The sequence below is a fragment of the Anolis carolinensis genome, chromosome 2 (genome assembly GCF_035594765.1).
Source record: "Anolis carolinensis isolate JA03-04 chromosome 2, rAnoCar3.1.pri, whole genome shotgun sequence".
Taxonomy (NCBI): domain Eukaryota; kingdom Metazoa; phylum Chordata; class Lepidosauria; order Squamata; family Dactyloidae; genus Anolis; species Anolis carolinensis.
The window spans coordinates 266,773,610-266,784,612 of record NC_085842.1 but is presented as its reverse complement, the minus strand read 5'-3'; positions in this window follow the sequence as shown (position 1 = coordinate 266,784,612).

Genomic DNA, 11,003 nt, shown 5'->3' with positions numbered 1-11,003 from the left:
CATATTCCACAGTTGAACAACTTTTATCATTAGGAAATTCCTCCTGATGTTTAGATATAATCATTTTTATTCTACAATTAGAATCCATTTAGTCTATGTCCTAGTCTCCAGAAAAGCAGAAAACAAGTTTGTCCCCTCTTCAATATGACATCCTTTTAGATATTTAAACATGGCCATCATGTCCCTTCTCAGCCTTGTTTTCTCCAGGCTAAACGTACCCAGCTCCTTAAGCCATTCCTCATAGGGCTTGTTTTCCAAACCTTTTGGTCACCTTCCTCTGGACACATTCCAGCTTGTCAATATCCGTCTTGAATTGTGCTGCACAGAGCTGACACTGCATTTTAGCTGAGCTCTGACCAAAATGTTAATTTCAACACTGTACTCCTATTAATGTAGCCTAGAATCACATTGGCCTTTTTAGCTGCCACATTGCACTATTGACTCATGTTCAGCTAGTGATCTACTAAGCCTCCTTGATCCCTGTTCCATGGACTGTTTCCAAGCCAAGTGTCACTCATCTTATATCTGTGCATTTTATTAGACTCCTGCTTCTACCAGTCAGATAACAAAAGTCAAAGTACAGAAATGCCCCACCTCTGTTCTTTTGCATTTCCCTCCTGCTGTAGCACACAAAGATTGTTCATAGGTGCAAACCAAATGGTTCACGCTGTCTAATGGATGTTTTCAGAGCACTTTCCGGCTGTATTTTTTACCCTTTCCTTGGCACAGCTGCAATTACATTTGATGTTTTTGTCCTGGAGATTTTTATGTATTTCATGTTGAATGGCAATTAGCAAGTAGTGGGAAGCATTTGAATGCCTGAAAATAGTCATCAGTGCACATTAAAGTGAATTGTTCTTATTGATTGTTCCACCAAGTAGATTGGAAATACTTTTTGTTGTGTCACTCGCAGTGCTGTTTAATCCTTTGTTTCAAGTTGCACCACTGTTATTCCAGGGGAACATGTTGTTCTCTCTATACAAGATTTGCTTCGGGTTTTTTTCTACCGAGTTGTCTGTCATTCTATTCTAAAGTTAGAACAGGGTTGCAAGGTATTTCAAACTTTGTCTTAGGCCTCATCCAAATAGTTGATTTGCTTGAAATGAAGAGTGCAGGCCTGGTTTCTGTATACAGGCAGTCCCTGACTTACAAACATCTGACTTACGAACAACTGTGGTTGTGATGGCACGCCGGGGTTAAAAGGAAACTATAATGTCTGGCTCTACCCGGTGGCTATCGGTATACCCTCTGATGTACTTCAGTTCTTTAAAATAAAGACTCTTGAGGCAGAATAAAGTTAACCAAATAAGTTTACTGGAAACAAAAGACAAAGTTAACTTCAGAACTAAGATGTTAAAGTACAGAACTATGGTGAAGTACACTAAGCTATATTGGTAAAATACTATTTTGGTGGTAAAATACTGGACTTTGCTATGGTAAATTCTGGACTATGATGACTAAGGTATTCTAAGCTAGGAGGAGCCCTAGTGGTGAAGTGTGTTAAAGCACTGAGCTGCTGAACTTGCAGACCGAAAGGTCCCAGGTTCAAATCCCGGGAGCGGAGTGAGTGCCTGCTGTTAGCTCCAGCTTCTGCCAACCTAGCAGTTCGAAAACATGCCAATGTGAGTAGATCAATAGGTACCTCTCCGGGGGGAAGGTAACAGTGCTCCATGCAGTCATGCCAGCCACATGACCTTGGAGGTATCTACGGACAACGCCGGCTCTTCGGCCTAGAAATGGAGATGAGCACCAACCCGCAGAGTCAGACATGACTGGACTTAACATCAGGGAACTGTGGACTATATCCTTTCTAAAACCTGATTAATATTTTTAATCCTCATGTGTTGTTTACCTCTAGTGATGAAACTATGTACAAATGCTATTCTGCGCTCATTTTCCACTGAAAAGATAGCTCGGCTGCAAGCTAGAAGGGATTGGAGGGACCCATAAGTTTGCTCATTTGGTTTGCTTCAGCTTTTGTATACACGCTTCGCAAAAAAAAAAAAAAATGGGGGAATAAGGCAGGAATGAAGGGGTAGGAGGAAATGGCCATATAAGGAGGTACGAGCAGGCCAGGTACACAGCCGATGGGTTATCACATGATTTCCCCGAAATCATGTGTTTTGAGAGAAACGAAAGTAATGATGAAATGTAATACTGCACCACAAATATGCACCAATGGTTTGATATGTGGGCGGTCGTAAACCGAACCCATTGAATTGTATAAATAGACACTTGACCCTGTCGGCGGGGTTCTCCCTTTTCAGCACCTAGTTGTGCGTGGGATGAACCTCTGCAGCTGCATGAACTTTAGTAAACTGCTTTCTTTGGAAAAAAACTCCAGTTGTCTGTCTCCTACTTCCACTGCGTCCGCACAGACACACGAGAAGCCGAGAAGAGGGGAAGTCTGGCTTCCGCTACAAAATGAAGCACAGGAGGAAAAGGCTAGGTTAAGACATCACAGTGGTGGAGGCTCCTTCTTTGGAGGCTTTTAAGCAGAGCCTGGATGGCCATCTGTCGGGGTGCTTTGAATGCGATTTCCTGCTTCTTGGCAGGGGGTTGGACTGGATGGCCCATGAGGTCTCTTCCAACTCTATGATTCTATCATTCTATCATTCTAACTTTCAGTTAAGAATGGGGGTGAGACAACAGGAAGGGAAATTTACTGCTGAAAAAGATATGGGGAAAAGGTGTCACCATTAAACTTTATCACCAGTCCTTGTTTACAAAACAAGCCACATTTTTCAAAATCCAATTATTACAGGGACAGAAGTGAAGTGAACGTTTCTGAACAGCCACACAGACAGCGAAATTAGCACCACGTGGGTGTTAATCCTTCCCTATGCTACCAAAAACTTCCCCTATGTGTGTGTGTGTATGACTGGAGTTACATTTTTAAAATGTACTTGTTCCAACTTAGCTATAAATTAAACTTAAGAACAAACCTGTAATTTGGGGCCTATAGTAAGGCAGGAATGAAGGGGTAGGAGGAAATGGCCATATAAGGAGGTACGAGCAGGCCAGGTACACAGCCGATGGGTTATCACATGATTTCCCCGAAATCATGTGTTTTGAGAGAAACGAAAGTAATGAAATGTAATACTGCACCACAAATATGCACCAATGGTTTGATATGTGGGCGGTCGTAAACCGAACCCATTGAATTGTATAAATAGACACTTGACCCTGTCGGCGGGGTTCTCCCTTTTCAGCACCTAGTTGTGCGTGGGATGAACCTCTGCAGCTGCATGAACTTTAGTAAACTGCTTTCTTTGGAAAAAAACTCCAGTTGTCTGTCTCCTACTTCCACTGCGTCCGCACAGACACATGAGAAGCCGAGAAGAGGGGAAGTCTGGTTTCTGCTACATTTTCTGGTGACCCCGACGTGATTCCACAATAAGACGGGCCAGGAGGTCGGAGACGGATCCCGTTGGCGGGACGGTCCCAACTCGGCGGTGGGGGCCGGAGGCAACTACCGTGAGACGAGAAGGGGCCCCTGAATATTGCAAGACCAGCTGCGGTACTTGCCTCTGATGCCAACGCCGGCCGACGGTGGGAGCCGCAATGCCAGTGAGGTTCCAAAGAAACCAGCCAGGAGGAAAAGGATCCAGGGAAAAGTCCAGGGGCGAAGGTTGGTCCGACGTCTACAGCAATCTGGCAAGTATAGTGGTCAAGTAAGACACTAGGGAACACAGTTACCGGCGCCGGGAGGGACACACAAAGGTTCCCAGGGAGGTAGAAAGGGGTTCTGTCTTGTGATTCCTGACGCATACCGTTGAGTGTCCGGGTGCCCAGGCCAAGGCAGTCCCCTCTATTAGGCAGGATGGGAGGCAGTGGGTTCAAATCCACCACCCCATTACAGTGTATGTTAGACAATTTTGGCTCAGTTGCAAGTAGAGCCGTAGAAGGAATTCCCCAGAGAACAAGACTTGTGAGGGTGCCCCAAGACCAAGTCGTGCAGGACTCATGAGGATGCAAATCCATTCAAGACTGAGTCGCAACTCCCGGGGAAAGGAAGAAAAAAAAATGAAAAGAGGGAAGGTGGCATACCCTTTTGAAAAAAAAAACTGTTTGATTTCTTTGTCATGTGTGGGGAATAATGAGTTTCAAGTTCTGCATGTTTCGTGGTAATATTGAAGTGAAAATGAAAAAATGAGTCTATAGATTTATACAAAAAATGTTGAGCACAAATATCTAGAAATGTTTTATTACGGTTGAAAAAATCTGAATCGAAGAGGGTCTGTCTGTGTTGTTAGTTTGCTTTTGCTGACAAGCTGCAGAGAGGCCAGAAAAAGGGAGGGAGGCTGTTAAAATTGTGTTGAGGTTCAGAGACTGTCTTTCAAAAGAGAGCCTTTGATGAGGACTTTGTGTGTGCAAGAAAACTGGAATTATTTTGAGTTACTTGGCATAAATGGAAACTAAGCATATAATTTCTATGAGAAATGTTTAAAAGGTTAAATTGTGTTTCAAAAGAGTTTTCCTTGTTATTTCTGAGAAACAAAGGATGTTTTCTTAAAAAGTTTTCTTTGCATCTGGGCCTCATGCCAAAAAAGATAGTGGGAAAATCTTGGCAGACAGTCCAAGGTAAAAACGATAAGTTATGAACTTGTTAACTGTGTCTTAAAAAAAAAAAAACCTGATCCAAGTTTGTTAGAATATTTCTTCCCTCAGGCTAAATGCCCAGAGAAAGATAATGGAATTCCAGTGGACAGCCAAGGTCAACGAAAGCCGCTGTGAACTAGTGGAGTTTTAAAAATGTAATGTAAATTTAATATGAAAAAAACAAAAACAAAAGAAAAATTATGATAAATGAGTGATGATGTAAATGTATATATTTATATATTGGGGTTCTGTCTTTCACCTGGATCTTAAATCCTTGCTTTGGACTTGTTTTGGGACAACTGGGTGAGAATGTTTCATGAGCTGAGAGAGAGTGTGTGACTTTATCTAAACAACTAACCACTAATCAGAATTCCTGTTGACCTTGTGTGAATGAGATGTATGTGTTGAATTCAAAATGCATAAAGAGTTATAAACAATGTTAGTAGATTTTAAAATGTATGTTGGACATGTGAATTTAATGAAAAAAGATGACAATTGAGTGATGTGATTCTAAATAAGAGATGTAGAGTGATTTTGGTTAAATCATTCTGTGTGTAAATATCTGCTATTTCCTGAAATGAGAAAAAATCCTGGTTTCTGTGTGCTGTGCATTCTGACCTGGGAAAATGTCTTGAGAAAAAGCCAACATGTTTGTTCAGAAGCAATTCGGAAGCTGTAGATATCTTTTTTTTTTGGAAAAAAAAATGGTCTTAGGCTTGAAAAAAAATCCTTGTTTTGAAAGAACAATGCTTCAGTGTTTTTGGAGAACATGGTGATACAACAGATAAGAGCTGGACATTTGCCCAGAAATTGAATCTCAAGAAAAAAAAAATGAGCCTGAACAAGTGTACTTTTGAAAACTCAAGCCTCTGTGGGCTACTTCCCCCTTTTTCTGTTTGACAGACTGTTTAAACCCCTTACAGGTTATAGGGAAATGTTAAAAGTTCTTTTTTGCAGCACTTTGGAATACAAGTAATCTTGGTAAGTCAAGAAGAAGGAGAAGGAATGTGAATGAATGTTTTGGAAAGGAGATGGATACTGAAAAGAGAGGACAAGGAGAGGAGTTATTAGTTGTGGAGACTTTGTATGAAAAACTGTCACAAGGTGGCAGTGCAAAAAATATATATATTTATTTTTGGAAAAAAAATGATCCCATATTCCTGACACAGAAGGATTAAGAACTGACATTGATTTTTAAATTTTTGATTGACATTTTATTCAAAAAGGGAGCTAGTGCCCAAGTGATAAAAAGTTATCCTTTTGAGAACCAAAGGCATGATATAATTGGCTACATCTCATGTTGCTTCATAATAATTTTGTGAGATTTGGATTCTGGACTTTGTGATTTTGGCCCAGCTCTTTCTAAAGGTTACGGAAAGGGAGGACTAGGACTTTTGTAAACGGGACATTAAATCATGCAAATAGGGGCATTTTTTCCATCGCCCCCAGCCTGGATTTTGCCAGATTTGAGAAGCGGCAGGAGGCTTTTCAACGTGTGTTACTAACAAATTTTTATCTGTTAAAGCTGAAGAATAAGAATGTAGCAACGAGTCGGTGTAAAAGGGGAGTTGAGTAAGTTTAACACTGCAGCAGGACTGGAGTGGAAGATTGCATTGCAGCAAGTGGATAGACGATTGTTAAATCGTTTGCGGAAAAGAAAAGAAAAAGATGCAGAGAAGAAAGATTTTGTTGGATTTCAAGACAGATGAGTGTGTTGTCGAAGGCACAACCTCTGAGGAGGCCTGCCGTGGATGTGAGCGAAACGACTAGAGAGAGTGCTTCAAGAGCCATACAGCCTGGAAGAATGAGTATTTCCCTCCCCTTCTTTTCCCTCTCATTGTTTTTTGCTAGTCTCTTACAGGTCCTGAACTCCTGTATGGGATAAACCCAGAAGTCTATGAGACATGTTTATTGAGAGGCCTGGGAGGGCCTATAGGTGTTGCTGAGTGCTAAGGCTGTGATGGAATGTGGCATCAGGCTGGAGGCTGTAAGGGCTGACCAACTCAACAACATACAATTTTCTATTTTGACCCAACTCTCCTGGTTAGGACCTTTTGTAAAGGGACATTGCAAATAATTCAGATTTTTGCCGGATTTGAGAGACAATGAGGGACTTTTTCATATGCCATCTAACAACCTTGCTTTTTAAGCCAAAAGGAGGATATAGCACGGAGACAATGTGACAAAGAATAAAATAAGTTAACCATTGCAGCAGGACCAGAGTAAAAAGGATTGCTGCAGATCGCGAAAGAAGGCCCATGGAGGAATCGTTTCTCAAGAGGCCATGGAGGGGTCGTTTGGGAGCTGAATAGTGGCCTACCTGCCCCACCCGTGAAGAGACAAGGGATTTCAACAAGACTGGCTGAGACAAAAGTGAAGCCGAACAGGATGATCGACAGATGGGTAATCCGTTTCCCCCCCCTTCTCTCTCACTATCTTCCTGCTTTCTTTTTCAGTTTTTTGGACTCCTGTTCCTAAATTGGAGATCCATAAGGCATTGTTACTGAGAGGCCTGTTTTCCTAAATTGGAGATCCATAAGGCATTGTTACTGAGAGGCCTGTTTTCCAAAATGGAGATCCATAAGGCATTGTTACTGGAAGGCCTGTTTTGGAATCCAAAACCCGCAGGGGTTGAGTCTACCCCACACCACACGCTGGGTATACTGGGTATGACAGCTAAAGCCCTGTGAGAGATGGAGATTTTCTTTACAGACTTTTCTTTACACAGAGACAATTCTTAGAGACTAGAGACTTGATTGTACGAAAAGAGACTTTCTTCAAATTAATTGAACATTATTCCTTTGATCAAGGAAGAGGAAACACACTGTCAGGACCCAGGATGCAGAGCACCAATAACCATGCGCAGAGGCCAGAATCTATCTAATATCTTTATTAAAGGAATATATAAAGTCAGTAAAAACAAGTGAAGAATATAGTTCAGTAGTAGACCTTTCAGGAAAGGTCAAATATAGTCCAGGAAAACAATGTCCAATATAAGATATTAAAGTCAAAAGTTATAATCCAATAACCGAAACACACACCTTGCCAAGCAAAGCGTGGGGAAATGACAGGGTCCTTTTAGTCCAATGGAGCTTGACAACAAAGGCTGGAAGCAAACTAGATGCTTGGCAAACAAGGCTTGATACGTGACAACAAGAGGCAAGAAGCAAGAACGAGGTCCGTGGCAAGATCCGAGGACAAGGCAGGCTTGAAACTGGAACAAGGTCCGAGGGAACTGGAGTAGTGTAGTCCACACACAATCTACTCCCGAAGCTGACGAATTGACTCCGCAAGGATTCCTTTGCGGGCAAACACCTATATAGGATCTTGTTTTCCCGCCAAGGAACACTTTCTCTGGGGAACAAGAAACGAAACCTATACTGTGTCCAGATGCATGACTCCTTAAAGTTTCCCAAGGGAAGCAGACTTAATCAGCTAATTGTCTGGCAGCTGTCCTGGCGCTCCGGCGAGTCGCCTCCCGAGCGCCTCTATCTTGATTATAATAATCCCGGCGAGAAAATGGGGGAGATTTCTGCTCAAGGCTTGTTTGGCTGACTTCTGGTGGGCAAACATCTTGCAGGTGCAAGGGCTCCAATTCTGGCTGAAACGGTGGGAAACCCAAGTTTTCCTCTTCATCTGCCACCATAGTACTGGGAATGGGACTACATGGCCCATGAGTCATCACACACACCCCCAGTTTGACCTTATGCCAAAGACTGAAAAGACCAGAAAGTTGGACATGTATGTGAATGGCCACCTCTGGCCATAGCAACAAATCCATCATCGGAAGAAGCCAAATGACTGGGCTAGATCAGAATTCTACTGTGGACTATATCCTTTCTAAAACCTGATTAATATTTTTAATCCTCATGTGTTGTTTACCTCTGGTGATGAAACTATGTACAAATGCTATTCTGCGCTCATTTTCCACTGAAAAGATAGCTCGGCTGCAAGCTAGAAGGGATTGGAGGGACCCATAAGTCTGCTCATTTGGTTTGCTTCAGCTTTTGTATACACGCTTTGCAAAAAAAAAAATGGGGGAATAAGGCAGGAATGAAGGGGTAGGAGGAAATGGCCATATAAGGAGGTACGAGCAGGCCAGGTACACAGCCGATGGGTTATCACATGATTTCCCCGAAATCATGTGTTTTGAGAGAAACGAAAGTAATGATGAAATGTAATACTGCACCACAAATATGCACCAATGGTTTGATATGTGGGCGGTCGTAAACCGAACCCATTGAATTGTATAAATAGACACTTGACCCTGTCGGCGGGGTTCTCCCTTTTCAGCACCTAGTTGTGCGTGGGATGAACCTCTGCAGCTGCATGAACTTTAGTAAACTGCTTTCTTTGGAAAAAACTCCAGTTGTCTGTCTCCTACTTCCACTGCGTCCGCACAGACACACGAGAAGCCGAGAAGAGGGGAAGTCTGGCTTCCGCTACAAAATGAAGCACAGGAGGAAAAGGCTAGGTTAAGACATCACAGTGGTGGAGGCTCCTTCTTTGGAGGCTTTTAAGCAGAGCCTGGATGGCCATCTGTCGGGGTGCTTTGAATGCGATTTCCTGCTTCTTGGCAGGGAGTTGGACTGGATGGCCCATGAGGTCTCTTCCAACTCTATGATTCTATCATTCTATCATTCTAACTTTCAGTTAAGAATGGGGGTGAGACAACAGGAAGGGAAATTTACTGCTGAAAAAGATATGGGGAAAAGGTGTCACCATTAAACTTTATCACCAGTCCTTGTTTACAAAACAAGCCACATTTTTCAAAATCCAATTATTACAGGGACAGAAGTGAAGTGAACGTTTCTGAACAGCCACACAGACAGCGAAATTAGCACCACGTGGGTGTTAATCCTTCCCTATGCTACCAAAAACTTCCCCTATGTGTGTGTGTGTATGACTGGAGTTACATTTTTAAAATGTACTTGTTCCAACTTAGCTATAAATTAAACTTAAGAACAAACCTGTAATTTGGGGCCTATAGTTGCAGGAATCCAGCTTTGGTATATTGGGAGGTGTAGTTTAGAGCAGGTCTTCTGAAACCTTTTCTACTCGTGACCCCTTTCTGCCTGGGAAATGTATGTGATTCCAGGTATATAGGTATTGTCAGGACCCAGGCTGCAGAGCACCAATAACCATACGCAGAGGCCAGAATCTATCTAATATCTTTATTAAAGAAATATTTAAAGTCAATAAAAACAAGTGTAGAATATAGTTCAGAAGTAGACCTTTCAGGGAAGGTCAAATATAGTCCAGGAAAACAATGTCCAATATATGATATTAAAGTCCAAAGTTATAATCCACTTCACCGAAACACACACTATTTGGCAAGCAATAGTGTGGGGAACTGTCCATAGTCTTTGAGGCTCAAGGTAAATCCGAAGGAAAAGAAAACAAGGCTGGAATCCGAGAAGCAGGGTCCGTGGTTTAAAACGCAAGGCAAGGCAAGACTTGAGACTTGGCAAGGGCCAACTTGAAACAAGGCAATCGTGGAACAAGAACTGAGTCCATACAAATCCGTGGAACAAGACAGGGCTGGGAACTTGATTCAGGAGCTGGGAACTGGGGTACGAAGTCTACACACGATCTCACTCCACGAGCTGACGAATTGACTCCGCAAGGATTCCTTTGTGGCCAAACACCTATATAGGATCTTGTTTTCCCGCCAAAGCACATTTTCTCTGGGGAACAAGAATCGAAACCTATACTGTGTCCAGATGCAGGACTCCTTAAACTTTCCCAAGGGAAACAGACTTAATCAGCTAATTGTCTGGCAGCAATCCTGGCGCTCCGGCGAGTCGCCTCGCGAGCGCCTCTTTTTTGATTATAATAATCTCGGCGAGAAAATGGGGGAGATTTCTGCTCAAGGCTTGTTTGGCTGACTTCTGGAGGGCAAATATCCTGCAGGTGCAAGGGCTCCGTTTCTGGCTGAAACGGTGGGAAATCCAAGTTTTCCTCTTCATCTGCCACAATAATACTAGGAACAGGACTACATGGCCCATGAGACATCATAGGTATAAAAATTGGTATAAAAGCCAAACATTTACTGATAATAAATCAGCATTTGCAAGGCTCATGAAACAAGCCGGTTTTCCTTTGTATGAAGTACAACCAAAGCATTTTTTGCAGAGTCCACTATAAACATTGCACACTGTTGCTAACAGATTTGTATCAATGGGTGGTAGTCAGAAACCTTTTACAGTTACCAATTTTTTGGGACCCCGACATTGAATTAAGGGGACCCCATTTGGGGCCGGGACCTACAGTTTAAGAAACAGTGGGTTAAAGCACCTGGAGAATGTCAGGTTGTGGAAGGCAAGAGGAAAATAGTTATTTCCATCCTTTGCATTCACGAACTGTTATGGTTGAGCCTTATGGCTCCAATACTGGGAGAC